The sequence below is a fragment of the Danio rerio genome, chromosome 14 (assembly GCF_049306965.1).
Source record: "Danio rerio strain Tuebingen ecotype United States chromosome 14, GRCz12tu, whole genome shotgun sequence".
Taxonomy (NCBI): domain Eukaryota; kingdom Metazoa; phylum Chordata; class Actinopteri; order Cypriniformes; family Danionidae; genus Danio; species Danio rerio.
This window is the reverse complement of record NC_133189.1, coordinates 1,707,045-1,719,873: the sequence shown is the minus strand read 5'-3', so window position 1 is coordinate 1,719,873 and position 12,829 is coordinate 1,707,045.

Below are 12,829 nucleotides of genomic sequence, written 5' to 3'. Positions count from 1 at the left end.
TTTATTTTATATTTTTCCCTAATATACAAATCTGAACAACTGATTTCATTATCGTAACTTGTTTTGTTGGATGAGCTACAGGTTTGCCTTTGGCACTGACTAATCTAAATACATATATACATGTAACGGAGGCCAGCTAGTGAGTGCTGTGCAGGTAAACCTCACTCCTCTGACCTCTAAAGGTGCTCTAGCGACAAACGCTAGAGGCCATGGTCTTTAGCCTCCTTGGTAGAGCACCCGACTCCCATGCAAAAGGTTGCCGGTTCGACACCAGCTCGGAGTGGGTTGTGTGGTGTAGGATCGGCAGGGTTACATACATACATACATACAGTTGAAGTCAGAATTATTATCCCCCCTGAATTATTAACGCCCGTTTATTTTTTTCCTCAATTTCTGTTTAACAGAAGGCAGATTGTTTCAGCACATTTCTAAGCATAATAGTTTTAAAAACTTATTTCTGATAACTGATTTATTTTATCTTTGCCATAACGACAGTAAGTAATATTTTACTACATATTTTTCAAGACTCTTCTATACAGCTTCAAATGAGTTTTAAAGGATTAACTAGGTTAATTAGGTTAACTAGGCAGGTTAGGGTAATTAGGCAAGTTATTGTAAAAGGATGGTTTGTTCTGTAGACTATTGCAAAAAAAAATTTGCTTAAAGGGGCTAATAATTTTGTTTTAAAAATGTTTTTTTTTTTATTTAAAACTGCTCTTATTCTATTCTATTCTAGCTGAAATAAAACAAATACGACTTTTTCCAGAAGAAAAAATATTATAAGACATACTGTGAAAATTTCCTTGCTCTGTTAAACTTCATTTGGGAAATATATTAAAAAATAATAATAATAATAATTCAAAAGGGGCTAATAATTCTGACTTCAACTGTAACTGTATGTATATATATATATATATATATATATATATATATATATATATATATATATATATATATACACATATATATACATATATATATACACTCCGCTACTCACCCGTTTGCACTGGCTGCCAGTTGCTGCTCGCATCAAATTCAAAGCTCTGATGTTTGCCTACAAAGCGACTTCTGGCTTTGCTCCTTCTTATCTGCTCTCACTTCTGCAGATTTTTAGGCCCTCCAGAAACTTGCGTTCAGTGAATGAACGTCGCCTCATGGTTCCATCCCAAAAGAGGGAAGAAATCACTTTCCCGAACTCAATCTGCCCAGTTGGTGAAATGAACTCCCTAACTGCATCAGAACGGCAGAGTCACTCGCTGTCTTCAAGAAACCACTAAAAACTCAACTATTTAGTCTCCACTTTCCTTCCTAGTCTGCAATTGCCTCTCTGGATATACCACTAACTGTACTGTAAAAAAAAACTTTTACATTACCAATGCTTTGCTTCTTAGACTTACACACCTGAAACTTGCCTACAGCACTTATTCTTTGTTTTATATATATATATATATATATGCACAAATATAATATTGTAAAGCATCCTATGGGAAATATTCATTTGAAATAGAGATTTGTGAAGGCTGTACTCATTGATTTAACACTGTATGACTGTGTTTGACAAAAAAAATAGCCTAAATAAACCCAGAATGCAAAAATATGCAGAATCTAAATGCATTATGAGGATTAATTCAGTGTGTTACAACATTATTTCAGCATCCGGCATATGATAATACTCTGGATTATGAGTTTAAGTGACTAACTCAGAGTATTAAACACCATTAATAATGATCTGAAGGAATGCCAGTGGAAAAGCTGAGCTGTTTTCATATAACCCTTCCCTGTTTGGACGGAAAGAACAACAGGAGCATTATGAGACGCTGATATCTGTGTGATTCGGCTGAAATGAGTTTGTTTATACGCTGCAATGGATTGAAAGAGAAATGATCCTCCGTGCAAAGAAAAAAGGAGATTATCAAGAGTGATTAAAGCTGAGATTAAATGTGAAAAATGAGACAGATTCAATAGGAAAACTGCATGTGTACGTGAGAGAGAGAGAGAGAGAGAGAAAGAGCCTGTAGGAAGTGTGCGACAGATTTAACAAGTCTCTAAATTTACCATCAGACAGACCGAAGACAAAACGCCTGCAGGGAGGAGAGGAAAAAACGGAGAAAAGAAGAAAACAAAGGCTCGGGTTTGAGTCAGATCACTCACAGAAGAGAAGAAATGATTATACCAGAAAGATTCATTCATAGGTCAGCAGAAACAAGGGGGTATGAGTGAAATAATAAACCCCTATATACATTTCTGGAGAGCGCAAAATACATCCCAGGAGCTGCGTTTTTTTGCTGTTTTTGTTTTCGTGAATCCACCAGAGGCCGCTGTGTATGCTTTTTTAGATCTCAAACTCTCAAACTTCTCTCGCAAGTACCCCCTACACTCCGCCTTCCCTAAACCCAACCAATAGTGTTTTCAAAAGCACCGATCAACCTGCCCATCCATCTCCCTTTACCTAACCGACATTGTTTTTAAAAGCACAGACTGACCCACCCACTCACTTTCTTTAGCCCAACCGATAGTGATTGGTCAGATAGCACTTTTCTCTGCTCTGATTGGTCAGATGGCACTACTCAGTTCTGATTGGTTAGATGGCACTGCTCTGATCTGATTGGTCTGATGACTTAACTCTGCTCTGATTGGTCAGATGACTCTACTCTGCTCTGATTGGTTAGATGGCACAACTTTGCTCTGATAGGTCAGATCCCCACCTCTGCTCTGATTGGTCAGATGGCACTTTACTCTGATCTGATCAGTCAGATGGCACTACTCAGTTTGGATTGGTCAGGTGCCACTAATCTGCTCTGATTGGTCAGATGCCAATACTCTGTTCTGATTGGTCAGATGCCACTTCTCTGCTCTGATTGCTCAGATGGCACTACTCGGCCTTGATTGGTCAGATGGCACTTCTCTGCTCTGATTTGTCATATTGACTCTCTCTCTCTGCTCTGATTGGTCAGATGAAACAACTTGGCTCTGATTCACAACTCTGCTCTGATTGGTCAGATGCCACTTCTCTGCTCTGATTGCTCAGATGGCACTACTCGGCCCTGATTGGTCAGATGGCACTTCTCTGCTCTGATTTGTCATATTGACTCTCTCTCTCTGCTCTGATTGGTCAGATGAAACAACTTGGCTCTGATTCACAACTCTGCTCTGATTGGTCAGATGACACAACTCTGCTCTGATTGGTCAGATGACACAACTCTGTTCTGATTGGTCAGATGACACTCCTCTTCTCTGATTGGTCAGAGGGCCTACTCTGCTTTGACTGGTCAGATGACAACTTTTTTATAATTGGTCAGATGACACAACTCTGCTCTGATTGGTCGAATCAGAAACAAAACTAACAATCAAAAGAAAAAAGTAAAGTAAAGAAAAACAAAAGAAAAGTAAAGTAAAAAGAAAAGACTCGACAAGTCAGTATCTGTCATCAGGTATGAGTACACTTCAACATCTGAAATCAGTCAATCTGAAATAAACTGTAACTCAAAAGTGGATCTTATTTTTTAATCCATTATTTTTCCTGCTTTTAATAGTCTGCATGAACTCAACCCCCCCCCCCCCCCCCCCCCCCCCCCCACACACACACACACACACTGTCAAAGAAGGGTCTTAGAAACAGCTGCTACCCTTGGATACGTCTGGGACACACACATACAGTACACACACACACACATTCACATTTCCTTTAGTGTATAACTGATTTGCTTTCATTTAACACATAAATTAACAGGCTTTCCAGGCAGATGGAGAGCGGCAGAGAGAGACTGAATGAGCGCTCGGCTGGGATGTGATTCGCTCTTCTGGCAAAGTGTTGCTGGATATGAAATATTCTCTCGCTGCAATTAAATTCATGCATTATGGATCAGTTCTCTGAATGTGTATGTGTGTGTGTGTGTGTGTGTGTGTGTGTGTGTGTGTATGAGGGCTCTTTACTAAGATTAAATAAAACAAATACTGTGTATTGTTTATAAATCTTTTCCCAGAGATGGGAGGGCATCCGCTGCGTAAAAACTTGCTGGATAAGTTGGTGGTTCATTCCGCTGTGGCGACCCCGGATTAATAAAGGGACTAAGCCGACAAGAAAATGAATGAATGAATGAATGTTTATAAATTCCAGTTTGGGTGATATACAATGAGAACGTTCTTATGCCCTGCTCAGTGTGTCCCAATGTGTACCAAGCTCAGCGCCCTTACTAGCAGATTGAGACGCAGCCACAGTCTCACTATAACGTCCAGACATGCTTTCAAGTGTAGGTGCTAAGGACTGGACACCCCTGAAAAAATAAAATAAGTCCAATAAGGATGATTTCTACTCTTTCTCGGCACTGCTGAGCGGTTAATTGAGATCAATATGCCATTGGAGGAAGCTAGAGGGATTTTGATTTAGTTCTCTGGCCGCTTTAATAGGATTGAAGACTATTGGTGTGCACATCAATATAAACACAATCAGTATACGCTTAATTATCCCTCAATCTGTGCGTGGTCAGCGCGTGGTCAAATAGACACTCCCACATCATCCCTCTTTTGCTCCTCCGACACTCCCCCTAAACAGAGCTGGACACGCCCACTTTTCTGACTTTTTCGAAAGTAGAGGTGTGAACAAACCCTACTGAAACAAGGGGGTTTCATGGCCCTTTAATCCACATGAGCACCCGATAGTCCTGCCACTTGCGCTAGGTGAGCAAACCTGCGGTCATTGAGTGTGTGTAGTGTCCATCATTCCACACTTCATTTTACCGGTTGACTGAGTGCATCATCTGGGTATTTAAAGTGCACCTATTATTTTTAGAGCCGCAACCCAGTATTGAAAACCGGAGCACCCGGAGGAAAGTCATAGCAACACAGGAAGGGCAAACTCCACACAGAAATGCCAACTGACCCAGCTGGGACTCGAACCAGCGACCTTTTTGCTCTGAGGCCATAGCGCTAACCATTGAGCCACCGTGCCACCCCTAAACGTAAACTTAAAGACTGCAATTTGAATAAAGAGTTTCTGAGAGCCGCACTAAATGTAACTGCAGCTTTAGTGTGCACTATTTGTTTTTCAGCTGTATTTCTTCCATCACCGCTGGACGTCCCCTGTTAATCTGATTTAGCAGAGTCCAGAATCCCACCGCGCGTTTAATTAATCTGGTTTGGTTAACACCGCAGCTGTTGAATAGGAGGATCTGCGCTTAGAGCAGGTGGTTTTCCTGCAGTCTGTTCCTCTGAAGACTCGGCTCATTCACTCCTGAAAGTGTGTGACAGGCTTTAATGTTTATGCACACACACACTGCTGATGTGTGTGTGAGCTCCTCTTGTCATCAGATAGACAGCTTTAAACAACAACGCCAAATGTTGCTTTACACACACCGGCCCCTGAGGATCGCAGATCAGTGGGCAGAGTCTCTCTTATTTCTCAGTCTATTTACACATCGTCTATTATAAGTCTGTTTTCTCTCCTCGTGTCTCAGAATAGAGGTCTGTTCACACATCTTGTTAGAGTAACATTTTGTGGGTACATAGATGGCATACGAATGTGGGCCACTTTAGGCAGTTATGCGGCACTGGTGGTCTTCCTTCGGCCCAGACAAAATGAATGTGAGCCTGAAGTGGCCCGCCTGTACAATGGCAAAAGGAGGCCAAAGGTTAAAATTCATATATGGGCCATTTAAGGCAGAGATTTGAAAATGTAAGGTATGAAGAAAATGTAAGAAATGAAATGTAATATTTATTATATATTAGAAATGGAAAAAAACACACTTTAATAATATTATTAATAATAATTAATAATAAAAAATATTAATAATATTAATGATGTTAATTAATCTTCATATTTTTTATATTTTCAAAAAAAAATAAACAACATCCTACTTATTCATAATAATAATAATAATAATAATAATAATCATCATCATCATCATCATTATTATTAATATTATTATTATTATTATTATTATTATTATTATTAATATTTAGTAGGATGTTGTTTATTTGTTTTAAAAAAAATTAAATGTCTACTTTTAAAATTTGAGACATGTAAACCACTGCAGAAATGTAACCAGCAGGCCCATGTCATAAACAGTACAGATCTTTAATAAATAACCTACTATAAATTAAAAGAATTAACGTATACGTTTTGTTTTACAAGCTTTGGAGACGTAACATAAATTCTGCTTTTAAATAATAGGTCACCTGTAGCTTTCACCATGAGGCTGTGTTCAAAATGACATCAATGTTTTCAAAGTGCACTGCAAAGGGAGCACAAATGTAAACATGTAAACATGAAGATCGCTAAAACTGAACTGTATTTCCGTTAAAAAATTTTTATAAATAAAAAAACTATTTAAAAAAATAAAATAAATAAATAAATAAACTATTTAGAAAATAAAATAAAAAATAAAATAAATAAATACAAAATAAAAATAAATAAATAAATAAAAACTGAACTGTAAAAATAGAAATCAAATTACAGCTAAGAGAGATGACCTTAATGCTTTATTATTTTTAGTAAATCCAACTCTGAATGTTAGAATGTTCTAAATGAATAGGGCATAGGGGGGATAAGTGGGAACACAGCCAGGAACTATGTTTTTAACGACAGCTCCAGAGCTGTAGTTGCGAGTGCTCATATTTGCGAATGTTCGTTCGAGCGACTACGTTTGCAACTTGCGACTTTTTTTGGCTAACAATGGTTTTGGGAAACGCACCCCAAAACAAAAAGGCATTGATATAAGTCAACACAAACTAACATTTCCCCTTTTCAATAATTAAGTAAATGTAAAACAAGTTCAAATGGGATTTAGTGCATCTTTTGAGCTGTTTTGCTGCAGCACATCTTGTTTTCTCTCCAATAACGTTCAGTCAACGGAAAATAAAGAGCTTCTGCTGTTCGGAACGACACGTTTAGTGCCGCAAGATCATTAATTTGTTTTGCAATAATGTTCAGTCAACTGTTTTCCAGGCAGTGTGTGTGTGTGTGTGTGTGTGTGTGTGTGTGTGTGTGTGTTTTCATATATTTTCTCTCTCCTGCACGTTTAGCTCAACTGCGGTGTTTTTGCTGAGATGTGTATTTTAGACGTTTTCACACCTTCCCCCAAAACAGCAATAACTGCCGGCAATAAAGAGCTGCTGCATCTGCCTGTACAAGGCCTCTCGTGTGTGTGTGTGTGTGTGTGTGTGTGTGAGTGAGTGTGGCTATAAACAACACATTCTGATTCCCTAGCTATGCGGAGCGCCAACGCCGACTTTACAGCCATCGTATGGTGTCAGTCCAGCTTTAATAGCGCTTGTAAGACATTTATCTTCAATTAAACGTACAGTACATTGCACACAGAGGGGAGCGAGTGTTTAACTGCACAATTAAAGCTGATTAACTTCATGGAAAGACCTCGATGAACTCTTGAGGAACATACGAGGAGATCTGCTGCCATCTGCTGGCGCTAAACAACATATAACTAATTAGGATCTACCTGAAAATATGTTTGCTTTGAGAAGTGCGGTGTTTATTAAAGGAGTGGTTTCCTTTCACTGAATGGTCTGAGTTAATTACTAATAATTGTTTTTTATTAATATTATGATTTAAATTTTTGTTTTTTTTTCATTTATTCATTTTCCTTCAGCTTAGTCCCTTTATTAATCAGGGGTCGCCACTGCGGAATGAACCGCCAACTATTCCAACATATGTTTTACACAGCGGATGCCTTTCCAGCCACAACCCAGTACTGGGAAACACCCATACACACTCATTCACACATACTCATACATTCATTCATTGATTTTCTTTTCGGCTTAGTCCCTTTATTAATCAGGGGTCTCCACAGCGGAATGAACCGCCAACTATTCCAACATATGTTTTACACAGCGGATGCCTTTCCAGCCACAACCCAGTACTGGGAAACACCCATACACACTCATTCACACATACTCATACATTCATTCATTGATTTTCTTTTCGGCTTAGTCCCTTTATTAATCAGGGGTCTCCACAGCGGAATGAACCGCCAACTATTCCAACATATGTTTTACACAGCGGATGACTTTCCAGCCACAACCCAGTACTGGGAAACACCCATACACACTCATTCACACATACTCATACATTCATTCATTGATTTTCTTTTCGGCTTAGTCCCTTTATTAATCAGGGGTCGCCACCGCGGAATGAACCGCCAACTATTCCAACATATGTTTTACACAGCGGATGACTTTCCAGCCACAACCCAGTACTGGGAAACACCCATACACACTCATTCACACATACTCAAACAGTCATTCATTGATTTTCTTTTCGGCTTAGTCCCTTTATTAATCAGGGGTCTCCACAGCGGAATGAACCGCCAACTATTCCAACATATGTTTTACACAGCGGATGACTTTCCAGCCACAACCCAGTACTGGGAAACACCCATACACACTCATTCACACATACTCATACATTCATTCATTGATTTTCTTTTCGGCTTAGTCCCTTTATTAATCAGGGGTCGCCACCGCGGAATGAACCGCCAACTATTCCAACATATGTTTTACACAGCGGATGACTTTCCAGCCACAACCCAGTACTGGGAAACACCCATACACACTCATTCACACATACTCAAACAGTCATTCATTGATTTTCTTTTCGGCTTAGTCCCTTTATTAATCAGGGGTCTCCACAGCGGAATGAACCGCCAACTACTCCAGTATATGTTTTACACAGCGAATGGCCTTCCAGCTGCAACCCATCCCTGGAAAACACCCATACACACTCATTCACACTCATGCACTACGGACAATTTAGTTTACCCAATTCACCTGTCCAGCATGTGTTTGGAGCACATGCTACATCAAAACATGCAGGGAGCACATGCAAACTCCACACCCAGCCAAGGCGCAAACCAGCTACCTTCTTGCTGTGAGACGACAGCACGACCTACTACGCCACAGCGTCGCCCTATAAATGTGATACTACAGATTTTCAACACAAGCACGTCAGATCTGTTCTGAAACTGGGTCTTGACATGATTTTCCCTAGTGAATCATTAGCTTGTGCTACTGTTTGTTTAACACGTGTTGTGGTTTAAATAGAGACGTGGCCATTGACTAATCTGACACACACTAGAGACTCTGCTCCACATCACACCACAGTCCAGGCCAGACCGACACGACCTCTGAACTCTGTGTTTACACCTGCAGGTACAGCGAGTGTGTGTGTGTGAGACCATCACTTAAAGGGACAGTACACCCAAAATTGAAAACTCTGTCATTATTTACTCAGACCTTGATGAGCTTCTTTCTTCTTACACACACAGACACACTTATACACCTGGGCCAATCTAGTTCATCGATTCCCCTATATGTGTTTGGACTGTGGGGGAAACCAGAGCACCCAGAGGAAACCCGTGCCAACACGGGGAGAACATGCAAACTCCACACAGGAATGCAAACTGACCCAAACCAGTGAACTTCTTGCTGCGAGGTGATAGTGCTAACCACTGAGCCACCATGCCGCCTCATGAAATAACTTAATACTAAATAAAAAAAAACAGTTCACATCATCTCTCTTATTTGGGTCAAATAATGCCCAGAGTTTTCAGTTTTCAGCCGTACAGTCTGTGTTCAGACAGCTTTAATAGTTTAATAAGTGTAATAATTGTGTGATTTGTGCCCTGCAGTGGTTAATGAACAGCGTGTCTCGCTCTCACATCATCCGTCCTCTGATGAGCTCTGAGTTTTATCTCGAGAGAAAGAGCTTTATGACATGTGTAGACGTGTGTGCCAATATTATATTATTTCACCGCTGTCAAAAGTGCATGTTGTTTAACGCCTGTGAGCAAAACAGACGCTAGTTTTTGAACTGCTTTTATAGCAGCATGATTTGTTATTGTTAAGTAAACCAAGTGGGTGCACTGTATGTGGACTTATTTAAAAGTGTGTCATGTGTTTTCTAAAATAGTGATCACTGAAATGCCTTCATTTCCCAGAGATGGGTTGCGGCTTGAAGTAAAAGCTGCATAAAAACTTGCTGGATAAGTTGGCGGTTCATTCCGCTGTGGCGACCCCGGATTAATAAAGGGACTAAGCCAAAAAGAAAATGAATGAATGAATGAATAAAATGCCTTTATTTAATTGAAAATAGAGAAATATATGTATCCTCCGAGGATAATGCTGTCGTCTCACAGTAAGAAGGTCGCTGGTTCGAGCCTCAGCTGGCTCAGTTGGGGTTTCTGTGTGGAGTTTGCATGTTCTCCCTGCGTTCGCGTGGGTTTCCTCCGGGTTCTCCGGTTTCCCCCACAGTGCAAACACATGCGGTACAGGTGAATTGGGTTGGCTAAATTGTCCATATTGAATGAGCGTGTATTGATGTTTCCAATGGGTTGCAGCTGGAAGGGCATCCGCTGCATAAAACGTGCTGGATAAGTTGGTGGTTCATTCCGCTGTGGCAACCCCGGATTAATAAAGGGACTAAGTTGAGAAGTAAATGAATGAATGAATGAATGAATGAATGAATGAATGAATGAATAAATGACTGAATGAATGAATGAATGAATGAATGAATGAATGAATGAATGGATGGATGAATGAATGAATGAATGAATGAATGAATAAATGAATGAATCAATGAATGACTGAATGAATGAATAAATGAATGAATCAATGAATGACTGAATGAATGAATGAATGAATGGATGAATGAATGAATGAATGAATGAATGAATGAATGAATGAATAAATGAATGAATCAATGAATGACTGAATGAATGAATGAATGAATGAATGAATGAATGAATGAATGAATGAATGAATGAATGAATCATGAATGAATGAATGAATGAATGGATGGATGTATCCTTCTTTTTTTCTTCTTTCTGTGATTTCCTACATCCTTTGGGTTAAAAAAAATCTACAATTCAGAGTTTTTACATTTTGTTTTTATTTTTAATTTTACAGCATGTTCACTGTAGTGGACCACAGGACCATTTTAGTTCGAAATGATCGCCATTCAGAAACAAAACTGTACAGGATATGGCTGTTAAGGAATATTAATCCAATATAAATGTAACAAAAGCAAAACAAAAGCCGTTTTTTCCTTTTGTATTGAAATTCCTGAAACAGTTTAGTCTGAAAGAGAGCCGGATTCAAAAATAAATAACAGAAGTGATGATAATCCAAAACAAATTTACCATAAAAGTGATTTTAAACTGATCGTCATTCTCTAATTGTCCCCAATTGTCTGATTATCAGACTTTAAATCAGAGTCTTCCTCAACTATTAACTGCTTCAGTTCTGCCTCCTACACTCTCGGAAATAAAGGTACGAGAGCTGTCACTGGGGTGGTTCCTTTTCAAAAGGTACACATTTGTACTTGAAGGCTCCATATTGGTACCTCAGAAGTATATATTAGTACCTACAAACTTTAAGAGGACCACTTTTGTACTTTTTAGGTACCAATATGTACTCTTGAGGTATTAATATCGACCTTTTATGTACAAATTTGTAGCTTTTGAAAAGGTACCGGCGAAGCAGTGGCGCAGTAGGTAGTGCTGTCGCTTTTTCAAACCTTGGCTCAGTTGGCCTTTCTGTGTGGAGTTTGCATGTTCACCCTGCGTTCGCGTGGGTTTCCTCCGGGTACTCCAGTTTCCCCCACAGTCCAAAGACATGCGGTACAGGTGAATTGGGTGGGCTAAATTGTCCGTAGTGTGTGTGTGGATGTTTCCCAGACATGGGTTGCAGCTGGAACTTGCTGGACAAGTTGGCGGTTCATTCCGCAGTGGCGACCCTGGATTAATAAAAGGACTAAGCCGACGAGAAAATGAATGAATGAATGAAAAGGTACCACCCCAGTGACAGCACACGTACCTTTATTTCTGGGAGTCATTAATTACATTAAGGTGGTCCTGGTGTCCACTACAGTGGACATTTAAAAAAGGAGGATATTTTGAAACACAAACAAGTTAACAGTTTTGGAAGCTAAATGTATTGTTCCTGACACTTTAATAAACAAATATATATATATGTAATATATATATATATATATGGTTGAATATATATATGGATGGTTGAAGTGTGAACTAAACAGCAGTGGGGTTGGTTTAGCGAGCGAACTAAATGGCGGGTGGGTGGTTGGGGGGTTTAGAGGGGGGTTCGCTGGGGCACTTTGGAAGAGCACTTTCTATTCAAGACTAAAAAAGGCATGTTGACAGACAGGTTGAGCCCTATGTGTACATGTGCCTAAATGTCACAACAAGACAATGGGCGGGGTCTCAGGAGGGTAATATGGTGAAATATAGTCAGCATCATTACTTCAGTCAGAAATCATGAGCGGCCTCATGTACAAAGACCTGCCTTGAATTAATAATAAAACATTGTGTACGGACAAAGCTGTAAATGTGCGGAAACCCACACATATATATATCCGAATTAATGTGAAACTGAGTGCAACATGCACGAGCGTATGAATATGGTAATAACTCCACTTTGGCAAAACCAAACGAAAAAGCGAAGGCAAAAGCAAGCAAGAAGAGAAACTTGACAGAGTGTGAACTGGAGGTGCTCCTACCGGAGGTAGACCGGAGAAAAACTGTGTTGGTAATGTCAGGCCAACCTCAATGTCCAACGTCCAACCTAAAATCAACCAAATATCAACGTCTAATGATGTTACAGCTTGACGTTGTGCGGATGTTACCACTATGACGTCTATCAGATGTTAGATTTAGGTTGACATAACTGATGAATAAATGTCAGTATTTGACGTCAACATGATGTTGATTTAAGATGTTGGCTTAACATTGGATTTTGGTCACTTTCTAACAACCTAAAATCAACCTAATATCAACGCCATTGTTGGACATTAAAATAACACCGT